Below are 14,105 nucleotides of genomic sequence, written 5' to 3'. Positions count from 1 at the left end.
TGTTCGGACCTTGGGCCGGATTTCCTTTAATAATATTTTCTACAAATGTCGGATTGTTTTGCGGTCTTCGAAAGTTTTCTTTCTGGTGAAATTTCATACGAAAACGAAGCTTACACTGATTTTTAGAGTTCATAGGTTGATTTCCAGCCGATTTTTTTTGTAAAAAGTGAATTTCTCCATACTAAAGACTGTCCCAGAAAGTATGGACGCAACCAAAAACAGCTGCCATTTCGCAATGGTTCAGAATCTGTCCATTTTTATGGCTGCTTCCTGTTGTTTACGCTCTTCTCTAACCATTTGTGCAGTTGTTTATTCGTTTTAATTAGTTTGTTTCGAAATGCGTGGACTTTCAGCAGAACAACGTCGAAAAATTGTGTACAAATTGTGCACAGAACACGGACTGTCACTGAGAAAGATAGTAAAAATGGAAGGAGTATGTGAAAAAGTCGTGCGAAATGCAATCAGGAAGTTCGGTGAGGATAACACCTTTGAGGATAAACGGAAAATGGGTCGAAAAAAAGGTCCTGCTAACCCTCAGTTGGATAAACGTATACTGAAGGCGTTCGAACAAAAGTAGGAGGTTTCAGTTCGGGATGTGGCCAAATAAGTGGGCACTTCGTAGTCAAATGTTCTTCGTGCTAAACAACGTTTGAATCTTCGAACCTATAAGAAGCAGAAACAACCAAAGCGTAGCCCGAAACAAGAAGCATCGATCAGGCCGAGTGTTCGAAAGCTGTACAATACGATTCTTGCTGGAAATTTGAACTGCACAATCATGGACGACGAAACCTACGTGAAACTCGATTACAAAGCCTTGCCGGAACCACAATATTATACGGTGCGAGAAGGGCAAGTGTTAAACCAGTCCGAGACATCGATTGAAGTTGAAAAATTTGGTAAGAAAGCTATGGTCTGGCAAGCAATTTGTAGCTGCGGTAAGATTTCGAAACCCTTTATCACCACTGCTTCAATGAACAGCGAAATATACATCAAGGAATGTTTACAAAAACGACTTCTACCCATGATTCGAAGCCACAAGGATCCTGTTGTCTTCTGGCTAGATCTTGCTTCTTGCCACTACTCGAAATCAACGATAGAATGGTATACTACCAAAAATGTCACTTTCGTCCCAAAAGACATGAATCTACCAAATTGGCAACAACATCGACCAATTGAGGAATTTTACACATTAACGAAGGCACATCTCAGGAAACATGTCTCGGCAGCCGAAACCATCCAACAGTTCGAAAAAGATTGGAAAAAAGTGTCAAAACTTGTCACCAAGAAGTCTGTATGGAATTTAATAAGGAACGTTCGTAAGAAGGTGCGCCAGCTAGTCTACAATGGCAAAGTTACAAATGTTGAGAATAATATTCTGTTGTTGTAGTCTAATACTATCAGTAAATCGAATAAAATTTTAATATCTAACACTTGTGAATTATTTACAGCGAAATCAAAGTGCGTCCATACTTTCTGGGACAGTCTTTAATTCACGTACAAACTTTAAACCTCGGGCGCGAAAACATAGGTTCTCTGATAAAAATTTTGTATGGTGCTTATGCGACCCAAAAAGAACACGAAAAGTTTGGTGGAGCTAAATCAATATTTTGTCCCACCCTATTGTGGAATCACTAGTAAATAGTGGAAACATTTTGAGCGTTTACAGCTTGGTCAACTTTAACAGATTTTCGATACTATAAAAATAGAATAGATGAAGCTATATATTTTTATAGCCGGGAATCTAGAACAAATTTAGTATGCTGGTCTGCATCACTCTATTTCAGACTGATATAAATTTTCAGAAAGTCTCTTCAAAAAACTGATTCCGCAACGAACCCACCGAAAGTTTCCTAGCTCCGAAATGTTATTATTATAGTATTATTTCAATTATTTCAAAAAGGTTCATGCGTGTGACATACAAAAAAACTAATTTTGTTAACTACTTCGTGATGTGCTGGCATGTACAAAATTTCCACCGAGTTTGCAATGGCAGAAGCCTTTAAGAGTAGCTACACAGTTAGAAAAAACCTGTCAAATGCCATTGAATCAGTTGTAACAAACGGCATTTATCAGAAATAAAAGAAAGTTACGTGCGATTTGAAAATTACTTGGCTAGGGAATCAATTGAATAAAATAAAACAAAAAATCATTTGATCACCAAGAGCGCCCGTGTATCCACTGAGCCACTGGAGCACATAGCTGCTGGTCAGATTTATGGTGTATTTAAATTCATACAGTCATTCAATTTAGCCGTATGAAAGTGGTAAGTGAAAATTACGTGCTAAGCATGTAAATTTCAATCAGTCATGACGTACAATGCAGCTCATAGACAGAAAAAAGAGTTTTTTTTATTTCTCTGAAAATTGATCGAAATCAGGCTTAATATTAAAATGTAAACGAATTTTCTGAAATTTATGTTACATTATATGGAAAATTATGTTTAATACAGATTTCTGGCTGCACTACTCAGTACCCACACTCTAAAAATTTTTGAATTTTACAGGTGGCTTAATCCCTCATATGATGTAATTCATAAATACCTAATTTGTCAAATGACGGAAAATTTTATTTGTAGTGACTTAATGTTAGATTAGCTTGAATTTTACTGGTTTCGACTGTAACTTGCGTTCTGCTGGCAGGTTCACTATATAAATTTAAATGCACCTTTTACCAGCCAAGCAGATGCATGCTTCTGTGGCTCAGTCGATTAACAAACGTACTTGCGATCCAATGATTCTCGGTTCAAGTCGCGGTGGTTTCTATCAGTAGTCTTTTTTTTTTATTTCAATAAATTCCATGTCATGGAGTCTTAGACACAATATTAAATGTTCTTTGATGTAAATTTGCGTAAACTGCGACGCTCCATTTATGTGCATCTAATAAGATGTAAAATCACAGGGTTTTTTTAACTGTGCAGATTCGACATGTATGCATGTAAATTTAAAGAAAAACTTTCGTGTTGGTAATAAAAACTGCGTAACTTCGGAAATTCGCGTAAGAACAAAACGGAAAACTAATTTTTTTATGCCGAATATCTTCAAATGAAATAAATGCATGAAACATCCAGACCTTGTGTAATCTCAGCCAATTTTTTTTAATCGACTCTTTGACTGGGATTTTGAAGTTTTCGAAATAGAAAAAAATTTTGTCTCAGAAATGTATGAAACCGTCGAGATCTGGTGTTATCAAAAATATTTTTTTCTTGAAAAAAATCGAAAATTTTCCAAGTATCACAAACGGAGACTTGAAAAAAAACTCGGGATAACATCAGATCTCGACGTTTCATGTATTTCTAAGACAAAACAACACATATAAAATTTTTTTTTGAATTTACATTTTTTTTCATGCACATATTTGGAGCAGGCAATTGAATGGAAATTTACATTACAAAACGAAGCGGTTTGTAAATATACAGTCTTGTTCAATGAAAAACTTAATGAATTTTAATGTAATTTTACATCAATCATGGTGTTAAATCAGATCTTTGTTTCCACTGATGTCTATTTCATAGTACTATCGGTTTACATGCCGTGTAAGTTTCATCTTTTCTTTTTTGTGAAGACAACCGGAAAACTTTGAAAATTCGCGTAAAAAAACACGTAGCTTCGGAAATCTGCGTACAAATATAAGAAGTACAAGAGCAGAAAATGAAAACTGGTACAAAAACTACAAGAATCAGCCTCATGGGGCTGCTTGAGCCGTTGATGTGGAACAAGGCAACCAAAATTTCTAATGATCTACAATCAAACAGTTCAATCAATCGTCACACTTTTGAATCCGCAATTGCACATGAGTCTGCTTAAATTGATCTTTATTAGGTACCAACACCGAACACGCCCAGAATTCAGACTCTGTTTGTCTTGATTTGTATTTGTTTTGTAGCCGACGAAATTACATCAATATCTCAAATGTATGCAATTATTTCTTTGTACATACTTGCGATACGGATTTCGATATTTAAGCTACTCTTCGCCAAGCTTGTGTTCAAGTTTTGTATGAAAGCAGTTATTTTTATAGCGTCAGGTTTCTCTACCATTCTGCGATTTCGGTTGAAGCGATAAACTTATTCTCATTATCAATCGAGTTCATCTTATATAAATTAGAAATTAATCTTACGCACTCAACATTTACCCTGGGGTAGATGCCAATTTCTCAGGCGAAACGACATAACATGGAATTTCATCCGAGCTTGCATGACACAAGATCAGAGCATACCAATTAAAGCTTCAAATTGTTTTATGGCACTTTTTGTCTTGCTGTCTAGCAATAACCTACCTCTAGCATGCTACGCGTAGGACTGAATCGTTAGCTATAATTTCGCTTATATTTAGGGCATATTCAAAAGCAAAGCCTTGGTATTACATTCCTGTAGTGGAATTTGACCTTCTGTTTCAACAGACATCGCAGCCGATTCAGAGTGTACAGAACACCATTGCATGGCTAGTGCTAAGGTTCTGCTGACACTACGACGAATCCTTCCAGGTCGGGGCTCGAACATACGACAACTGGTTTGTAAGACCAGCGCCCTATGCATTGAACCGCCAACCCGGGACATTTAGGGCATATTCAGTAGTGTTCTAGTTCTAGATGCATAAATTATGTCAGTTACAAAATTTAAAGCTGAATTTTTCTAACAAGAAAAACTTGTAGCCCCAGCAGTGTTTTACTCTTGTTTCAAATATAGAAAAAAAATAGAACGGAAGCGTATGCCAGTTTTAATTTTGACAGAAGAACTGTTCGAATAAATAAAACTAGAACGGCTTGCTGGGGATATGTTTGTTCCAGTTTCAGTTCTGATATAGATTTTCTATATAGAACTTCTAGCTGCTGAATTTGCTCTTATAGATTAGCGTGCTTCGAACAGCTTCACTTTTTCATCGATTGACCAATCAGAGCGATGCTTTCCCATTGATATATCGCTTACTCCTTCAAAACCGTCGTCTATGGCAGGGAAATCCGATATATCGGAGATTTTTAGCAAACAAAATAGGACACTGCTCGCTACTAATCAAAATTTCAATCATTTAAATATTTCCAATCAAATAATGAAATAATATTAATAATTTATGCAAAATATACTGAGTTGTAAGTGTTTAAAACCTGACCAGATTTCTATGTGTATTTTTTCTTGAGTTTCTGATTTGCACCCCTATATAGAAAATAAAAATGTGTTCCACATCAAAATGTGACCATGGCTAGATTGTACTGTGCGCATCCCTTAGAAATATCACTCGAAATTAACCTTAGCAGCAAATTTTAAAGTATGATCAGGCTAAAATCCGCTATATTTCACACGTTTGAATAATAGATATCATCGTAAAAAATTAAAAAAATGCGTTCGCTTAACTCATGTACACCATGCATTCCGGAGTCCAAGTGGCCAAGTGGCTCAGAAAGTGAAATCAACTAACTATATATCACCAACGTTCGCTTCAGCATCGACCACCAGGTAGCGATACTTGCCCTCAATAACCTTAAAAAGATGCTCACGATGAATACAAATGGCCTACTTCAAATGAGGACAACATAAATTCTGAGTGGGTGGGAAACATTGGTCCGCTCGGAGCTGCCATAATTTTCCTAACTGCTCCGAAATGACCGTTTTCCGTTCGGCGTCGAAGGAATTTCATCGCGAACGAAAATTAACAGCACTTACCAGAATATAGATATGTTACGAAAGTTGATGTGGGACCACTGAGCGATAGTGTCCGATGTAATCCAATTACGAACTCTAAATTAAATTTTTAATGCCAGCTCAGAAGTTTAATTAAATTTTTGCTCATCCGCAAGCTCGGATCTGCCGACATGGTGTGGAAGCACACATTTTTTCACTCTTCTTGCGATCGGAACACATGCCACGAACCCTTTTCCGACCGACACTGGCATTTAGATGAATTTAGTTTTTCCTTCCCATACTACTTATCGATTCTGTATCCCCGTGTACGGCATTGAGGTGATATTCTGCAAAGAATTAGCGTCATAATGTCTTATATTTCTTTTTGTTCCCTGTTTCTAAAATGACGTTATCTTCCATTACCATCTGATGGGGTTATCTATTATGGCCAGATTTGTTGGAAATGTGGGATGACACTGAAAGCCAAAATGACACAGTTTTCCGAGAGTTTTAATCGCGTTTGTATCAAACTGGAGCACCGATAGTAAGTAACTACTCGTATTCTATGAATGTTTCCAACCCCTTCAAAGTCAAGTAACGGGGAAAAGCCAGGACTGTAGAGCTGTAGTGAAACGATGAAATACATTTTAACTTTTCTGTTTGCGACATCCTGTCCGACTTGAGATTATCCACAGTATGTGCCGGATCCGGTCGCTTCGGAACAATGGCTTCGTGCTCAATGACAGTACCTTTTTTTGTGATTCTTGATATGTCTACAAATGTAGAAGCGAAATCAAAAAAATGTTGTGAAAGTGAAATGAAAACCTGACAGTCTTTAATAATATATTACCAGAAATGAGGAACATTGTCGAAATAACGAATGTTTAAAAGCATAAATTGACAGTCTAATCAATGTTTTGGATGCAAAAAAATGGAAAAAAGTGGAATGAAATACAATGATGACAAGATCTGGGATTTTCCAGCAAAAAAAAAAACTGTTTTATTTTCTAACAATACGATACAAACTGAAAAAAAAATTTCATTCTGAACCACTGTGCAACATTTCATTGTACTGCTACCGGGGTCAGGGAAGGTGATGAAAACTGCGGAAATAACGAATGTTTACTGCAGCAACCAATAAAGTCGACAGCCGGTCAGTGAAAAGTTTACGACAGTGATGAGTTAAGCTTTACCATTTCGTGTTAGTGTAAAATTCGAGCTCGTTTATTATCAGTTTCCATGTAAACTTTTCCAGAAAACAAAAGGGTAACAATAAAGTTCCATTAGATCAGTCCGGAAGTTTAGGAGTGCTCTCTAGTCTTGAAGCAAAACATTAAAACATTAAAGACTTTCAAACGATATCCGGTTTTAATTATTTAAATTCCGGATTCTCGATTTACCTCAACAAACTTAGTTGAAGTTTTTAAATTTAGATGGTTCTTAAACTTCTGTGTTCTACAGTGTCTCGTTACAACATTCGCACTTCTAGTCGAATAATGTTTATATGAGTAACTGATTATTATCTTATTAATTTCAAAAGCAGTTAAGCAACACCTTTTGTGTTACACGTAGTTTAGCTTAGGATGAAATCTTTCCCAATAAATTAAAAAAAAAAATGTTCGAAGAATTTTGCACATTAACTACGCATTGTATTTTTTATTAGAATCATTGCTATCTGATTTTTCATATACCTGTGATTCTTTTCCCCTAAACGCCATTTCATCTAAAGCGATTTCCCGAATTATTGATTTTGTTATTGTGAGCATATGCTTTTTCTTTTAAAAATTCATCTTTTATCATAACTGCACGGACTCCTGCATTGTTTATGCTTCTTTACGGTTCCGCCGAAGCAAGTGTTGACATTAAATATAAGTCTTATCTGTCAATATCTGACATCAATCTACACGAAATTTCTGCCATCGCACAGTTGGAAAAAATCTATGAAAACCTGTGAAGAATTCTGTAACTCATGAATTAATGGAGATAGGTCAACAAACTAAAGCGTTTCTTATGTAAAAATGTCCAAGAAATTCAATGGAATGGTTTACAATGGCCGCACGAATCGCAATCCTGCTCGTTTCACCCCACATGTACAGCAGTTTTGGGGTTTCCTATAACATTCGCTCTGTAACTTGAAAAGAAATCGAGTGCGGTATTCTGGAATAGCCTACTTTCATGTAAAAAAGTCTGGAGAATCAATTAGAAGAACCCACACTGGCCGCACGAAACGTTTTGGCGGCTATTTTACCCCAATTCCTCCATTTCATGAGATCCTTACTGTAAATCGTCCCTAAATCTTGGTAAAACTTCTTGCAAGTTTGCTGAATCAAGCTTATCTTATGTAAAAAAATCTGGAGAATCGAATGGAAGGACCTCCACTGGCCGCACGAAACTTTTTTTTTTTCATTATAAAATTATATCATTTTATTTGTCCAGGTTTTATCTGGAGGTTATTTGTATCTAAAATTAATCTTTCAAATAATTTTAAAACTATTATCATTTGCTTCCAGTCAAAGAATATATTATAAAAAGTATTCAAATGTGGAAATGGTTAAAAAAATCAATTATTATGAAAAAATTCAATTCTCCATTTTATCATTCGCAAAGAATCTAAGCACCTTAACTATATTACGTTTCTAACTGGTCACATGGATAAGTTTTCAGCATAGTGCATCTACTATCATTTTTGTTTTTTTTTATTACAGGAACCTTTGAATTGTTTCATTTTAAATGTAATTGTGCCCGGTTGTGTCTTGCATACAACCCTGTAATTTTTTTTAGAAAACTCCAGATCTTGATGTTTCATGAATTTTCGAGACATCAAAAATTTATTCTCTTTAGTTTAGCAGTTTTTTTATTCGAATTTTCTAAAAATTCAAAGAAATGCAGCTTTTAGGCGATTGTTTATGCGGAACGTATCCCCGCTTAAAAAAGACCTGTCCAAGGATCGATCGTTCGACAGCAGAGCTTGACCAAAACAAGGCACATTGACTTATACTATGTTCATACTACGAGTTAAAACATGTTATAACTCCGATTTCAAGTTTTAAGCGAAATAACATGTTTTACTTTTGCGTTATTTCATATTCATAAACGTCACATTAAAATATGTTTTCCCGAAATAACATGATATCCCAGTGAAATTTGTCGACCCGTATAAGTCCGATCATCGGCCCGATTATCGGACCGATAGAGCACGATATGAGGCCGATCGTAGCGCTTCAATCGGCCCGTTATCGGACAATTCTGCACCATTTGCATCAATCGCGTCGACCTAAAAAAGCTTTATTTTTACATTATGTATCGCTAGCGAAACAGAGCGAAGGAATATCAAACAAGGCATTTGCGAGCCGACGTCTCCCCGATAGGATGTGAAAGAGTGTTAAACCGACGACACGACCTGCCACTCGACTATCAAAACTGTATCGCAAATTTAACTACCCCTCAGTAACTGGTAATGTCAAAACGGATTTGCTTGAAAAAATGTTGGAACTGGCAACACAAGTTGGTAAGTTATTGATTTTGAAAAACAGTTACCAGTAGCCTTGGTAACTACATATGGAATGTAAACAAAAACAAGAGATTCTCACTTGAAACGAAACCACTGAGTGTAGTTGGCCGCTGGCAGGTATTAAATTTATTCTTTCAGAGAGTTTTGAGTCATTTTTTAAAATTTGTATCTTTTTATAGCCAGTCAGATACCTCTAGCTTCGGCTATCAGCTCGATGTTTCTTTCCATAATCTTCTCAAAGTTACGTGTGACAATATCAACATCGTCAGCGAAGCCAAAGAGCTGTACGTACTTTCGGAAGATCGTGTTGATCCGCGCTCTTCGAAGCAATATTGAACAAGAGACAAAAGAATCCAAAACCTTGCCGTAGCCCTCTCTGAGACTTGAAACGACTCGAGAGCGTCCCAGATACTTGGACGTATCACATTACTCTATTCATCGTTGCTTCGACCAATTACGTCAAATTATACGGAAATCCGCATTCGTGCATAATCTGCCATAGCTGTGATCTGCCATAGCGATTGTGTCGTATGTCGCTTTGAAGTCAATGGCGCGTTGTATTCTCGACACTTCTGGAGTACTTGTCTCATAACGAATATGTAATTCGTAGTGGCGTACCGTACCGGCAACGAATATTATTGACTAAAAAAAATTTGATTTCGGTTGTTTAAGGCAATAAAAACTTCTCGTGTGTTATCTTCAGAGGGAATATATTCATCTAACTAAGCATTTATCACTTTCATAATGTTCCCAGAATTACATTTCTCGTTTAAAGTTTTGCTCGAGCTTCCTGGTTTAAAACTAGTCCACCAAGCCGATTGAATGTAGACTTTTTGATAACTCCAGGTGACCACAGCGTTTCTATAAACTTGGTGGACATATCAGCATTGTTTAAGGTTGTCAAAAATTTTGAATGTGCCTGTTCAACGTCACTAGTTTGTAATTGCCCTTGTTGGACTGAACTTTGAAGTGCCGATTGGGCTAGATCTATGTAACCGGTAACCAGATTTCAGAGGTGATTTCAAAGCATATATGAAGTCTTGTACCAAGCAACTAGCAGCGTTATTAACAATAGCATACACTCCGTCTAGTGATTACGTTCCATTCGAACGTCGAATGCACTTCCGAATAATGAAAAATACAAATAATGAAAAATTGTAAAATATTCTTAATAATGAAATGAGGAATTATTCCATAACTATTTCAAACTGTTTGTTTATTTATTCTGATGCTCCTTGGTAACTAGTTCATAGCAACTTAAACAGTGTTGCTCGAATAGTTAGTTTTTGTCATTTTCAAGGGGTCGCTATATTTATGGTAACTGGTGGTAAATCGCTCACGAACACTTTTTATTCCGATTTTTCTTCGGAGTGTCTGGTCGTGTCGTCGGTTAAACATTCTTTTGCTTCGATCATAGAGGCTTTAACCTTAAGGTCATTCGCCTCTTAGGGCCAGAAAAACTCTTGCCCTATGTTCGGAGTTGGAAATCCAATTCCGATATATCCCATCCCCTGAGTATCAGACATCCGCTCTCTGCTTTGGTATTTCTTCACTCTTTTGTTCTACCGATACACTATGTAAGCTCGAAACGCAATCAAAAGCTTTCGTGCACGATGCGTCCGATGTTCGGATTTACTGGGATAATTGTCAGTAAAGCACAACCCTGCTAGCATTTTCCTTCACTTTTCGACTATGTCAATTGACAAGCTGTTCAACAACAGCAGTTTTCCATCAAAGTAGCCATGTAATCATAATAAAACAAAACTGAAAACTGGTACCAACGTTGCCAGGTATACAGATTTCTCGGTATTTATACAGATTTTTGACCACTATACCACTATACAGATGTGTTCTCCCAAAATACCGATAATTCACGGATCGCACAGATAAGTACCGATTTTGGTTTTTAGCTTGAATAGACATGAGAAAAGGTTGTCTTTTTTTTCGCTCACCTTTTCTGCTACTTAGGTAGAAGAGATGTTGATACCGATATGATACAGATAGATTTTTGCGCCGACTACATATTTTTGGAAAAATGACCTGGCAACGCAGATAGGTACAACCATTTTTCTTAGTGTGAACAGTGCGGTCGACGACACGACCAGACACTCCGAAGCAAAATTGGAATAAAAAGTGTTCGTGAGCGATTTACCGCCAGTTATCGAATATTGAAAGACCCCTAGGTAATAATAAAAATATATTTTACAAGCATCACTGCTGTGGTTGCTACGAAATAGTCGCCATGCACGGCATAATAAACAAACAGGTAATACTTTAAAAGATGTATTATAAGTAAAACACTTTAACATATATCAAGTTAGGCTAAAATATATTCATTGTAGGAATGTACCAGTTATTATGGAGATAACACTATGAGGATGTGATGGTGATCTATCAAAATGGAACATATCCGCCTATATTTACCACTGAATTTTTCTGAAACATTTTTTACGTATCTTTCAACAATATTTGAATGATAGGATAATGTCCCTGTCAAGCCGCCCACTGACTGTCTCTGCTTCTACAGGCGTTTAAAAAGAGATTCATTATAAGAATCAAGCACCATCTGCCTAATGATAATCGGTAGCAAAACAAATTTTCTCACGACCAACAAAGCACGCTCAAGAACTATTTACTTACAACACGACTTGCTGTAATACGAGCACAATAAATATAGATTTCATCATTCTACATTTTTATTTATTCCGAACGTTTGAAATATGATTTACTAATAAACCGGTAAATGTTAGCGCAGATTAAAGTTGATTGAAATTGTAATCACAGCATGTTTCACCGGTACCTTAATCATTTATTTATTGTTGCATTTTTATATAAATTAAATATTGGTGAAGTTATTTGAAATTCGTGAAATCTGATTAAAAATGTACAAGAATTTGGATCGAAAAACATTCGAAATATAAATAATTTAAGCTGTTTTAGTACATTTGCATTAAAAGTAAAAAAAATAACGATCGGGACTTTTCACCGAATTTCGAAATTGCAGCACATCACCAACATTCGGGGTCATACACGTTCATCTGAGTGCCTCAATGGGTTGCAGACCATTCTGGTCTCACGATGAAATTTTCTTCACTCTAGCTAGTCCGCTAGCTGTGAAAAGATAAACAATGGTAACTAGGGTTACTGTAACTGTTATTTCGAAAACAACAATTTCTCAGACCGCGTTGCCAATTTCAAACATTTTTCATAAGATCTCATTTTGACATTACCAGTTACTGAGGGGTAGCTCGATTTACGATACAGTTTTAAAAGCGAGTGGCAGGTCGTGTCGTCGGTGCGGTTTTAACTTTATATTACTATCGTTAAAACATGTTATTTTCGGCCAGTGTGAACATAGTATTAGCTCTGTGCCAATTTCTTTAATTATAACATTATAACGTTGTTGTATTTGACTTTGTTGTATGCTGATAACCGAAACTCTGGCGGATTCAGTCTCCAGTTGGTGGTCAGCAGTGGCCGATGGGATGGATCTTACATGGTGATTGGTGGCCGTATTCCTTTGTTCCAGTGGCTCTGCGGAAAACACTCCCAGGCTACGAAGACCCAGCGGGTGGTTCGCATGTTGGTCATCGACTGGAGCGGCCTTCCGTGGGCGATGATGGTAAATGTTGCGGAACAGAATGAATGAATCATAGAGAAGTAAATGTTATTGAAAACAGGTTGGAAACAGGCGGTATGGGAACGAAATGACTACGAATGACATAGATCTAATTAGTTGACATCGAGATGTAGAAAAGACGGTTGATCGAGGAACAAAAAGTTTTGAAACATTTCTAACCAACGATGTTTGAGAAACAAATGGTTCATCAATCACACTCCAAATCGTTGTGATGCTCTGATGTGCCGATGCATAGCCGGAGAAAACATTTTTTTCGTTTCATTCAAGGACATTTAGTAATTGTAGTCTTCAAATGCTTTAATATTGCGCAGTAATATTCTAAACCCAGCAAACCGACGCAATGACCAAATCCGATTCATCGAGTCTCCCTTGGTCGCTTTGGAGCATTAGTGCTGACTTGAGTTCATGGCCAAGCCCTCATTTTGTTTTGGTGGATTCAGATTTAACTAGTAGTTATCACTAGACTCAAAAATTCCTCCAGATTCCAGCATGACCAATTACGGTTCCGAAGTACGATCGCGTTCATGTTTTTCGGGCTAAAGTCAGCATGCACAGTACACAGCGGCAAGATGTTTTTTGTTCGTAGAATCTCGTTCGAAAAGGAAACCATACATTCGCACATAATTTTACTTTTGTTTTTCGGGAGAGGGCTTGATGGTGGATAGACGATTTGTTCTGAAAAGGTTTATAACTCAGATCAGCTTAAATTCCATCCGCGAGGCCATGTGACGGAGGGAGAGCGCGAGAGAAGAGTGTGAGAATCAGAAACGAGTATTTTTACGTGCGTTTAATTTGTTCTAAAGAGCGATTGAGTGCCGGTCGTGAGTGTACGGACGTACTTGACCGAGATAGGTGAGTTACTGTTGTACGGTACTTTGTCTGTTATACTTTGAATAGCGTTTTGTTTGGAACCTGAACCTTGGTCTCTGTTTAATGTCCGTATTTATTTTGTGATGTCAAGAAGGTTGTTTACAAGTGGCAAGCTGGGTGTTTGTTTTTAAGGGCTGAGGACACTAAAGTGGTAGGTTTTTTGCTATTTTCCCGTTTCAAATTAAATTTTCTTGAAAACGGTGCAGAGTATAGAAAAACCCACCTGACAATGTCTTCGAAATTTAGTTGAGAATATTCTGTGAAATTTTCAGAATGATTCATTGAGTTTAGCGGTCGTGTTGTTTTTTTTTCTGACTGAAGAACTGTTGAAAATTGGAACGCTCGGAAATGCATACCTCTACTTGTTCATCGAATATCTCGGCTTTTCAGGCTTGTATCATAAATCTACCGTGACAAAGTCTAGATAATTTAGTTTAGATGCGATTAGTACATAAAAACATATATGTTAT

The 14,105-nt window shown here is 36.8% G+C and overlaps 1 protein-coding gene and 1 long non-coding RNA gene across 4 annotated transcripts in view; both read left to right on the top strand.

Moving 5' to 3' along the window:
- The window catches only part of LOC131436607 (uncharacterized), a 593,756-nt gene that overhangs the window by 519,349 nt on the left and 60,302 nt on the right, over positions 1–14,105 (top strand). The window lies entirely within an intron of this gene.
- Positions 8,447–11,813, top strand: LOC131436614 (uncharacterized). Its single transcript, XR_009230651.1, has 3 exons — positions 8,447–9,242; positions 9,305–11,391; positions 11,468–11,813. It is a non-coding gene; the product is annotated as an uncharacterized LOC131436614 (long non-coding RNA).

The sequence above is a fragment of the Malaya genurostris genome, chromosome 3 (genome assembly GCF_030247185.1).
Source record: "Malaya genurostris strain Urasoe2022 chromosome 3, Malgen_1.1, whole genome shotgun sequence".
Lineage (NCBI taxonomy): Eukaryota > Metazoa > Arthropoda > Insecta > Diptera > Culicidae > Malaya > Malaya genurostris.
The sequence above is the reverse complement of the archived record's forward strand: the minus strand, read 5'-3'. Positions and strand labels throughout refer to the sequence as shown.